Raw genomic sequence first — 12,766 nt, forward strand, 5'->3', positions numbered from 1 at the left:
GACTGTGCCTTTAGTTGAGGACCAAGGACGTAAGGCAGACTCGAAGCAGCCATGTTTCTTCTCATCTTTTTTTCTGGCATGAGGCCAAAAGATCTGGCCAGCTTTGTCAACCCACACCACGTCTTCCTGTCCCTGCCCTGACAGGCAGGTTGCTGTCTCCTTAGCAGGGATCATTCTGCTGTGCGGTGCTCTTCTACCCAGGTCTGACTCAGTTCTCGCTAGCTGAGTCCTGCTTCCACTGGCAGATCATGAATATAGATGAAAAGAACCCAGACAGGTAAAAATGCAGACGGATAGACAAACAGACAGACAGACAGAATCACATGCCAACACACATACTCACTACCTCACACTTACCTTCTGATCCAACCCAACTTTTGGGGAAGTTTACGACCAACTTTATTTACCAACCTCTGACTAATTTCCCTTACCAGACCTGTGGTGACTAAAGGAACCTGACGATGTGCAAATATGCAGAAGTTGCTTGAGGTGTAGTTGCTGCAGGGATGAAATGAATCATGAAGTAGAGGTTAATTAAAACTAGCATGATTGTGCACCAAAAAAAACAGAATTTGAATAAAAAAACTGTTACTTCACTAATTGAATGTTCAGTTGCAATAATAAAATGGGCAAGACTTTACATTAAGGTTACACTAACTACCATGTAACAACATTGCCACACATAACAACTGTGTAGTTAATTAAGAATACAGTGTGTATGTGCACATCATTGCAGTTACACTTGGACACTTGAGAAAAGGAAAATTAGATAAGTGTGAAATCATCACCCAGCAATTAGCAGCAGAAAGTGCAGAGAAAACAGAGAGCTACTGCAGTTATGGGAGGGCACAAAGGAAGGATGGATGGAGGGAGGGAGGAAGGGAGGGAGATGGGTAGGGACACATGATGTAATCAGAGCTGTGAAGTGGAGCAGTAGAGGGAAATGAGGGATGGAGGAGGAGGGAGACAGGAAGCGAGGGAGGGAGAGATGGTCAAGGAACCATGTGATCCGTGTTTCAGGTGAACTGAAGCTGCAGTGGGAGGCGGAAGGAGGGAGGGAGAGAAGAAGGAAGGGAGGGAGCACAGGGAGAAGGTTAGGGCCTGTAAACACATACAGCTCTGTAGAGTAGAGCCGTGGAGGGAGGAGCGGGGTGGTGGGAGGGGTGGAGGCAGGGAGGGGAGGAGAGAGGGTGGAGGTGAAGTGAAGCAGCAGAGTGTAAGGACGGAGAGATGGAGCGAGTGATGGGGAGTGTGAGATGAGACATCTGCTCAGGGCCCAGGCGGAGGAACAGGTTGAGAGAACAGAGTAAAGAGGCAGTTACAGGAGCCGTGGGGAAGAAGGTCAGGACAGCAAAGCCCATCGGTCTCAGTCTCTCCCCACTGGACTCGTGCCTGCTTCTGTGCCCCACATATGGGGGTTCAGGTGCAGACGGATCAGACAAAGAGGAACAACCAAACTTTGGGGGGGGGGGTTCAGATTTGATTGCGTTGAACTGGTTCCTCACTTCTCAGTATTCCTCCCATGCCATTGTAGTACCTCTAGATTTTTAGTGTTACCTGTGAAAGTTATGCCATGAAGACACAGTTTGGCAGATCTAAACTAGACAGGGTCGCTGTGGTATGTAGCTAAGTGTAACCAAGTGACAGTAAACTGGCTAACTACCTCCAACTCGCCCTATTGAATTGTTAGCTTTTAAGTGGCTAAAATGTTTATGAAAGGTGATCAGTTGCATGTGTGAATCTGAGGACCTCTAGATAGAACCCCATAGAGGCCAAGTGAGAGAGGAAGTGATGCAGAAGCAATGAAACATGTGACACAGAGGACAACGGTAAGGCCCACACATTCCCAAATGCGTCTTTTCATCTTTTCAAGTCGTGGCAATAGTTCAAGGCTGCGGGGATGATGCCAAGTTAGTTTCGTACAATATGACACAGCAAAACCAGCAGATTATCATGCTGAAGAGACTAACATATAAACACACAGCGATGATAACATCCTCCTTCTGTCAACACAAGAATGGAGCCAGAGACACTGGGGCACCCCCCCCCCACACACACACACACACAGGAAACACACACAGGAAACACACACACACAGTGCATCGGGCAGGAGACATGGATCACCCCCACTGGCAGGATGGGCAGATGGCTTGTTGTCCCTTCAGACATTAAGACCCTCCTCCTCTCCTCTGGCTCTGCAGGGTTGACAGGCTGCTCCTAACAAAACATCATTACAGTAAATTGGAAAATGATTAAAGCATGGATGCAGATAATAAGATTAAGATGGTTGACTTTTTTCTTTTTTGGTTACCTCAATATGAATGTTGTTTAACTCGATATATGACACAGCCTGTACCAGGGCTGTGCCTGGGACTGGAGGTTGTTTGAGGTTGGGGCTAGGCATTTAGCAATTTGAAGCAGTATTATCGAACGAACAAATCCAACAGAGACTGAGAAGGCTGACTGGGTTCATTCAAATGCAGTTTGATTAATAGCTTTTTGGCCATATCTTTTTTACCTTCTAATTACAGTGTGTGCGCAGTGGGAACAGGCTGTAAGGGTGTCTGGAAACAGCTGAAGCTCAACTTGGTCGTGACAGACATCAAATCAAGAGAGAGAAAGAAAGAGGGAGAGATTGGAGGGAAGAGGGGAAAACAGGTGGATTTCAGGAAACAGACAGCTTTTGCAGATGATTGCACAATCGGATACCATCACTGTGGAAACCACCAGTTCTTGCTGTTTTCTGTATCCTTGGTTACCAGTCACATCAGGGGACGTCAAACCAGCTGTGTGTTGGCCTGAACTAGCTTTTTAAATGCAGATTCTTTCACACACACACACACAATCACAGACACCTGGGCACACCAAACATCTACACAGTAGAATCCACTGGGGAGTACAGAGTGCCAAAAGATTGTCTGGGAGAAAAATTGGTGCGAGGTGGCATTTGAAAATCAATGTGGGTAGGAATGAACACGAAGACGAGGTATCCCCTTGTGTTCTAGAGCCTCTCTGCTCTCTGTTGCCTCTCCTCCCTGACCTTCCTCCCTGGCTCACTGATGAGGGCTCTGCTCCTCCCTGTTCCTCATTCATCCACAGATTGAGGTCTGCCCCCGATGAGGTGCCCTGAGAGACCCCTGGGCCCCAGACAACTGGAAGTGGAGTTTGTCAGGAAAGGGAATGTGAGCCGCCTGTTTAAACAGAACAATACAATAATCCGCCTTTATATTTCCTTGGAGAAATCACCAGTGAGACTGGATAAAGAACAGCTCTCTAAATGGGTACACACTGTCACTCATTTAATAATTTGGGATCTGTGAATGAAGAATGAAGAAGAAGAAGTGAATGAATGACATTATACCAGAGTGTTCCACTGGAGCTGGACTGGGGCTTCTAGAGACAGGGGGTTTAACCAGGGGGTTTTGAGTCAGAGGCAAAGCCAGGAAAGGCTGTCTCCTACTTTAATCATAACACGTCCATCATAGTTCTGATTAAATAGTGGAATGTTATATGAGTTCAATAAGAAGAGCAGGAGAAAGCAGATGTGAAAGATAACTTGTTTAATAACTAGAAAGCTTGTAAATCCCTCATTTTAATCCCTTATAAACAAGATGGGGATAAACATGCAAACAAGCAAGCAGAGATTGCGTCAGGCGTGGACAAACATGCCCTCTCAAGAATAGCTATCTGTGAGAGGTTCTCTGAGTAGAGGTATAAGCTCCAGCATTAAAGTGGAGATCGAATCCATTCCGCTAAGTGGAGATATAAGCCTTTGTATAGAGTAGAGGTGAAAAACATTCTGTAAAGTAGAGGTATAAGCCCTTGAATTGAGAAGAGGTACTGTACTGTATAAGCCTTTGCAACCAGAGATGAGTCTGAAATACGTGATCTGGTTTGAGGACAGTGTGTCCACACAGGAAATATGAGGAGGCTGAGACTCACAGACTGTTTATATGTCTCTGATGCCCCTCCGAGACGGGTGCCTTCGCCCTGAGCCCAGGGACGGGTGCCTTCGCCCTGAGCCCAGGGACTTGTTTCACTTGAAAAGCTTTGGCATTTGCAGTCCCACCATGTAATTGTCGTAGCTCAGAGGAAGTCTGGGGCAAAAGAAGAACGAGTGATGAAAGTGACACAGCAACTCTAATTAAATTCCCTCTAAGATTTATTTTCAGTGTTTGAATTTGCGACAGCCGATGGGCTCTTTGAACGCTGGATTAGCCGTTTGCAATCTGCTCTGGCGAGATTAGAATGATTTAGCAGATACGTAGATAGTGCTTTCCAGTTGGCCTCACCTGTCAGAAGGGTTTAGTGAAAAGTAGCAGCAACAGATTTTAAGACCGATTCCTCTGTGTTAATGGCCCTGTTCAATGACAAAGGCACTTCTGGGACTTGAACCCATCGCCATCAGCACCTGCTGTCTAAGGCTGCTAACTGCAGGACCCGCCCACACGTCAATGGCTGCTGATGTTACCATGGCAGATTTGGAAACATCCGGCTATGTCGTCTTAGTCGAGGGATTGGGGGGCTTTTTCTTGCATGAGAATGGGGATTGATCCTGGCTAGTGGTTTGATACCTCTCAGATAAAAAATTTGAAGCATCATTCTGAATGCCAAGTTTTCATACGAAATATAATATATGTATACATGTGCATATTTGTGTATACATAATACATGAAGCATTATTGCATAATTCATTTAACAGAGTGAGAAAGCTCCCACACCAACCTGAACTCCTGACCTTCAGCACAAGGGTCAGTGGAGACTGCCAGCATCACCTGTTTTCAGCTAACGGTGCACACAAACAAAAACACAACCGAATATTACCTCTTATATCTTCGGCATTCTTTTCCATCCACCTCCACCACCACTGCTGACAAGGCCATGCATTGTAGTGTTTGGGCCCTGCCTGGAACCCTAAGGTGTGCCACAGTGCCCATGTGCCTGCAGTTTCACCGTTGTTGTACTAATGTCTTTGATAGTATCTTTGGAAAATAAGTTGTAGCACGGCAGACTTCTGCCAAAGTGCTGAATAACCGAAAATGTGTCCTCTACACCTTTGTATTGATATAAAAAGTTATCTGACCGCTGACATTAACTCTGATATTCTCCATATTTTGTTCTGTCATCCATTGAATTTCAAATATGAACACAGCCTTCATTGAAGCTGAGCTCCTTAGCCTCGCTGTTCAAAACCACTTTATGTACCTAAACCTTGTTAACAAGCTTTAAATGACGCTCAGACATTCTGTTCATAGCAGGAGTAGCAGGAAGAAGGGTGTGCTGTGAGTGGAATTCTCTCTCATCTCCACCCTCCATACATCTGTTTTATAGTTTTTTCCTGCCCTTATGCAACACACCCACTTATTGCAAATAACCACATCTAATCCTGGTCCTGCTGCGTCAAAGAGCATTCTTCAAAACCAGCACAAAACCCAACTTCCTATCTAGGTAGATACACTTCTGTATCTCGATGGCGCTGGCAACAGTACGCTTTGCATGGTGACTGACAAAACACATTTTGTATGCATAAAGGAGCAACCATGGTTACCACTGATCAGAGAATGAGTCCTTAGAGCTTCACTGTTCCACTACTGCAATTAAAAGGTTTCTCCATTAACCCTGTGTCCAGTCAGTTCAATTTACGTTGCCTTCATTTCTTTCTCCCTGAATGTATGAGTACCCCACCAACACTCAGCTAATATTGGTACAAAGTACTAATGAGATCTGTCTCACTCTCTCTCTCTCTCTCTCTCTCTCTCTCTCTCTCTCTCTCTCTCTCTCTCTCTCTCTCTCTCTCTCTCTCTCTGTCTCTCTCTGTCTCTCTCTCACTCTCTCGCTCTCTCTCTCTGTCTCTCTGTCTCTCTCTCTCCTTTTTCCAGAAGAGATAGATAAGAGGAGAAGAGTGGATAGGAGAGAATGGCCCCTGGCTGTGTCCAGAGGGAGCTGAGGAGACTGGGCGTGGCTCACTTGGCTGAGCGTGGAGCTCGTTGGTTCAAACTCTGATCAATAAATCTGGATCAGGATGTCTCTCTCTCTCTCCTTCAGTGTTTCAGCTTTCTCTCTGTCTCTTCTTCTCTACATCTCTCTCAGTTCCTCTTCCTCGCTCTCTCAAAACCTCTCAACCTGCCCTAACCTCTCATCAAGCCCAGAAACACCTTTTCCATCTCTCCGGAGGAGACAGGTCACACATCAACAGATAGTTCACCCTTCAAGTTTAATGCATTTCAGCAGGGTCCTGGTCCTTTGACCCCCGGCACCCATCCATGTGTCACCAGAGGTGTTACAGCAGTATCTATCAGCAGCCTGGTTATTATGCCTTAACGTTGTCTGGGTGGTGGAGGGCACTGGGGAGCACTGGAAAGAGGACACAAAAGAGACTCAAAAGAGAAAAGTAGAAGAAGAAGGAAATAAATAAATAATGAAGTAAAAACCTTGAGTTCCAGTCTCATTCAGAGAGGAAGCCCCTGCTATTATTGATTGAACCTAAATACACCCTTGTGTCTACTTAAATGGGCCGTTGAGCTTAGCTCAGTAGGAGTAGGAGACTGCCTGCAGATCACCCCTGGCTTCAGCACCTCCTGTGGTGTTTGAAATGGTGGATTTGATTTAGGCATTGAAATGGTTGGCAGATTTCTGTGAACTATGAATCGATCAGCACTGTTTTCATCTTTCAGGGGTCCTAGCATCTAGACAAAGGGATCAAAGTTGCTGTCAAAAATAAAATTTGTTGATCAAGCAGAGTGTGAACTGTTCTTCGACCCAATAAATATTTCGTTATTTACTATTATATACCTTTCAACCCTCACACAAACAGGCAGTCATCTCTGTGTTCATAAGTAAACTGCCTCTCCTCATTGCTCACAGAATAAGGCCAGGGACACAACCTGCATCTGGGCAAACAAAGGGAACACTTGGAAATGATAATGTCTGTTCAAATGGGCTGTGTTTGCTTCTCATCTGATTGAAAACCTAATCACATTTATGAAGAAGCCAAGGCCATGCATGGTAACTGTAACTGCAATAAGCAATGATGGAAAGCTAAAATGAATACTGTAGGTCCACTGCTCACAGTGGACCTACAGTAATCACACGTCTAAAACTTCAATGTTGTGTTAGGTTTAAATAACCCCCAATGTTTTAATAGTAAATGTTCATGAAAATGGCAGAGTTTGAGTCATGTGGTTCTTTTACATAACTTGCAGTCGTTTGATTACATTTTGGTCTTGTTTGTTGTGCAACTTCTTGTTTGTCATAGAAACACCTGTTACACTGCAGAGGGTAAGAGATGACCTCAAAGCACAGGGGAGTAAACAGACCAAGAACACGAGCAGGAGAGAGCAGGAGAGAGGCCTTGCATTTTGATCTGAATTTTATCAAGTGTGTGTTTGAGTGTGTGTGTTTGTGTGTATATATGTGATGTGTACCATGTGAGATGTGTACCATGTGAGATGTGTACCATGTGTGATGTGTACCATGTGAGATGTGTACCATGTGAGATGTGTATCATGTGTGATGTGTACCATGTGAGATGTGTACCATGTGAGATGTGTACCATGTGTGATGTGTACCATGTGAGATGTGTACCATGTGTGATGTGTACCATGTGAGATGTGTACCATGTGAGATGTGTACCATGTGTGATGTGTACCATGTGAGATGTGTACCATGTGAGATGTGTACCATGTGAGATGTGTACCATGTGTGATGTGTACCATGTGAGATGTGTACCATGTGAGATGTGTACCATGTGTGATGTGTACCATGTGAGATGTGTACCATGTGTGATGTGTACCATGTGAGATGTGTACCATGTGAGATGTGTACCATGTGAGATGTGTACCATGTGTGATGTGTACCATGTGAGATAAAGAGGATACATTTGCATCCTCTTCCATGAATATCTGACACCAGTGTTCGTTTTTTTCTAAATGAACACTGACAAAAAACCATTGTGTCTGTCTGAACTACTAGAGAACAAACGAACAATCAGCATGTTGAGTGAAGCAAAACCTTCTGATAATTAATCTCACGCTACCTACAATGATTGCACACCACGTTCTCTAATTTGGGGCCCATAATTGGACACGTGTCAGCCCAACACAAGGCCATAACACAGAATGAGTGGGTGGTGACGAATGTCAGGGAGGTCAGCTCTGTTTCCTGTGTCTGGTTGTCATGGAAATCACTTTTTTATCAGACTGGTCCAACAGCAATGAAACGAGTGGAATGGAAGTGGTATTGATTGTTGTATTGCTATCATTTGAAAGTGGTTTTGTCATGTTTTTGTCACAACTCCTGCCCACCACTAGGCTTCAATCTGTTTTCATATATACATACAGGTTTTTTCCACTTTCTTTGTGCAAGTAAAGAAGCTAATTTGCCAGGTAAACTGATACACACATACAGTGCATACCCAGTACTGTGTAACATACAAGTAAAGTTATAATACAAATGAGTTTGATGCATTTCTATGTGATATGCTATGGTATGCTAAGAGCTCCAAGTAATCAGTCTAACAGTGAGGAAAGAGACAGCTGTGATGTCATCCACCTCTCTAGTCTGTCTGCTTGTCCTGGTAAAATGACCCCACTAATGAGTGTGCTCCACCATCGCACATAATGACCTGGCCAGTGAGTCATATTACCTGCCTATCTAATGATCAGGGTCACTTTTTAATATGCACTGTTTGGTCATTGCTGGAGGAGTATTTGCCACAGGTCAAAAGGTATTTGAGATTCTTTACAATATAGTCTTTGCTTCTGCTGTCTTCCAGAAGAATTAAACTCTTGTCACAAATATGGCTGTGCCTCCGGAGTCTCAGTTTTTTTCCTGTAGGTCTCCCTGGGTGTGTGTGTGTGGCTGGTGGACATGGCTCCCGTGTTTCCTTCTCTTCCTCTCTCCCTCTCTCCCTCTCTCCCCTGGTTCCTGCACCGACACACCTGCTTCTCCGCAATCAATGCACATGTTTTCATTCATGTCATCAGCCTGCAGTATATCAACCCTGGTTTGCCATTCACTCATCGCCAGTTAATTTGTTCGGCTACATGGATTAATTTTTTCACGGACACTCTCTGTGATCAATTGATCAGAGTTTTCTTGTCGTCGGAGACTCGTCGTCTCCTGTTCCTCTTTGTCCTGATCTTCTTTGTCCCCTGTCCTACTTCCTGCCCACATGTCTGCCCTCCTGCCCAGCCCATCTGTCCTGCCTGCCCTATCTCCCACCCACCCCCTTCCCTATCTCCCACCCACCCCCTGCCCTACCCATCCTCTACTGTCCCCAATGAAATCCTCCTCTGTGTTACGTCCTCGTGCTGTGCTTGGTTCTGCGTTTGGGTTCGTTCTGAACTTGTAACAACTTTTTCTCTACTAGTTCTGATGTTTGTGTTTCTAAAGGTAACAGTGTGAGTTGACGATGATGAGGAAGGACTCAATAAGCATCTAATTGCTTATTGATCCGCTGGAGTGTACATGGGTGAGGATGACCTGATGGAAGGTGTGTTGTCAAGCAGCCAGTTCATTACTCTTTCCGTGGGCGGAAAGAGAGAGGAAGGAGGGGGAGAAGGAAGAACGCACATGTGCAGCCAACGTGTTCAAAGTTGCTCGCCGTTGCTCTGCGTGACAAGTGCATGGAGACAGCCCGATCAAGTTCCCTGTGGGATCACACCAATCACACCTGTATGTTTTGAAAGTGTTGTGCCTTTGGATATCATCACCAGGTCCACTGTTGGAGGAATTTCCTGTCCTTCCAGGACACAGACCTGTCATACAGAAACCGCTAAAAGTTGTCAAAGTGTCAAGTTACATTGCACACAGCGTTTGAACACCATCCCCAACAAAAGCCTCAGTCAGGAACTTGAGCTGAGTACCCTAACAGTACATGATAGTACTGTTATACTGCCAATAGCTGTAGAGCTGAAACAACGTCAGAAGTGGTTAGTGTCTCATAGCTGAAGATCGAAGGTCATTTTTCTCTCCCAAAGCTGATTACCAGGTAACCTCTATCACACACACACAGACACACACATAATTGCTCTATCATCACGTCATTCCAGAATGATGGCTCCTCATCATCTTTCATTCGGGATATGGACCCATGTATCCATCTCAGAGTAGCACAACACAGTGGATCTCCTCTGTCAATCGATGACTGAAAACTGAATAGAATTGATTGTGAGATAAATAATAGCAGAAAAGAATGGAAAAGTGACAGAAAAAGAAAGAGAAAATGAAATACTCTAGTTTGAAAAGCTCATTCAAATTACAGTAAAATGGCAATGGTCTGTCAAATGTCATGTTGGCTGACTGCTTGAAGAGGTCTTTATGTATGAGTCTGACTCCTGTGACAGTCCGCCCCTTTGAAGACAGTCATTTGACGTTTATCTTACAATGTATCTGTCTGACCGGTGCTAAATCATCTGCGGATATCATCTGTGTCTACCGATGCTTCTAAAGGTGAGAGATAGTGTGCGTGTGAGTGTGTGTGTGTGTGTGTGTGTGTGTGTGTGTGTGTGTGTGTGCGTGCGTGTGTGCGTTTGTGTGTGTGTGCGTGTGTGCGTGTGTGTGTGTGTGCGCGTGTGAGTGTTATATGGTATATGGTATATTAGCCTGGATAGACAACAGGGAGAAGCAGAGAAAAGGGGAGGGAGGGCGACAAAAACATGCTAGCACAAAGATCAGAGCAACGGAATACATTTTATACAAACCTCGTAATTGATACGGGGAGTTTGGTCGCATTCTTCCATGCTTTCGCTAGGCTGATGCGTATGAAGTTGATTGGAGTTGGTGCGCATTATTCCGTGCTTTTGCGAGTTGCTTGATTGGAGTAGAGGAGGAGTCTTGGTGCGCTATCTTCCTCCCGAACTTTAGTTAGTTAATCTAACTCCCTTTATTTTTACCTCCCTTCATCTGATATTTTACCTTCACTCAAAGTATCTTGGTCTGCATGTTTGGAATGCAATCAGTCACATTCAATCAATGTTATTCAGAAACAGAACCTGTAATCCTGTGTCTTTAGCTACCACGTCTGTTGCTACTTGTGTAGTGTAAAGGCATCTCATAGTGGGGTCAGAGATCACTGGGACACTAGAACAGTGATTGGTAGTTCTGTCACAGGCTCAAGCATTAGCCTCCTCCCTTTCAGGCAGATCACCAAGTCACCTCACACCAGCTTCACCAGTATCAGTGCTCTTTAAGCAAGAAAACTAGCTAGATCAATCAGTACCAGTGCTTTTAAAGCATGGAAATTAGCTACCTTCATTAGGATCAGGAGGTAGAAGAGAAAATAACAGAAACCAAAAAATATTCAGCCATCGTGTTGGTGGCCAACTTACTGAGGTTTTTCATAATGCCTAAAGAGAGATTCAGATGAAGCTATTCAATTTAGTGGCCACATTGTATGGCAATGAATGACACCTCAGGAATACTGAACGCCCCAAAAGAAATGGTTATATATTGGATATATATTAAGTCTAAATTCTAAACAAGAGAAAGGGAAGTAATGGGGGATGAGACAGACAGAGGGAGAGAGATTGAGGGATGAGATGAGGAAGAGGTCAAATGGGAGAAAGGCATAATATGGAGGGAAGGTGAGAGCAAGAAAAAGCTGGGAGACAGATGAGAAGATGAAAATGAAACAAAAAGAATAGGTTTGTGGGGGGCGGGGGATGGGGGAAGTGAGGGGATGAAATCTCGAGTCAGTCTACATATTCATACATGTGTTTGGTGTGGATATGGACAGTCCTAAAGGTATGAATGAACTTGACAAACCATACAGATAAGAGCCTTATCCACACTGCTCAGCTTGATAAACGTCACACGGTCAATGTTCCCTTCAGCTTTTGATAAGGCTGTGTATGTCTGCACACAAGTTTTGTACCATCAGCCCACACTTTTAACTACTCGACAAAACAAAATCCTCGAGAAGAGGTGTTTTTTGTTGCATGTCATTCCCTTTTTCAGCCTTTCCTGACACTATCAAAGACAGCAGAAAATGCAAAAAATATATGTATATCTTGTAAAGAAAAAAAGAAATCAATGTGGCAGTACATCGCTTCGTTACAAGGTTATATTTTTAAATATCTTTCTGGGACTTTTATTCTATGAGGGTGAGAGATTCAATTGCTCATGTGAAATGCTTCTTACCCAGTCCTCAGCTAGGGATTGCTCGTGTGTTTAATCTGTGCGTGAACCGTAGGAGAGGTAGATGAGTCACAAGTGAACATGTGTATATGTGTGCATGCGTGCATAACATGCTGGTTAGTTTGAGTGTGTTTGATTGAGTCTGCACTGTGTTTGTGAGAGTGTGTCTGTGCTCACGTCAGTGTGCACTGGTCTTTATGAGGAACTATGTGTGAATGGTTGTGTGTCTGCATGCGTGCATACCTCCGTGTTTGTGTGTGATTGTGTGTGTCAGATTTGACCAGAGGTGTGACATGGGCAGTGGGAAGTCATGACCTTCTCTATCCCTGGGAGACAATCCCATTAGTCTCTCTTCCTCAGCCATTCTCGGCGTAGAATCAACACTAACACAGTCCATGTCCTGGATGCTCTCATTCTACAACTAACACCAGCATCTATACTGACCCTGTCTGACTGGTCCTGTTTGTCCAGCCTTGCAGTGGTCAACCATTAACAGCTAGTTGTGTTTCTTGTAATGGTCCCCTGTCTCCCTGGCTGCTCAGGTAGGGAGGGGGGGCGTGTGGCTGACCTTTCCCAGAGCCTGTTTGCTCTCATGTGTCGCTGTGGTGTAAAAAGGCAGAGGGGAGGG

Source organism: Osmerus eperlanus, chromosome 4, assembly GCF_963692335.1.
Source record: "Osmerus eperlanus chromosome 4, fOsmEpe2.1, whole genome shotgun sequence".
Taxonomy (NCBI): domain Eukaryota; kingdom Metazoa; phylum Chordata; class Actinopteri; order Osmeriformes; family Osmeridae; genus Osmerus; species Osmerus eperlanus.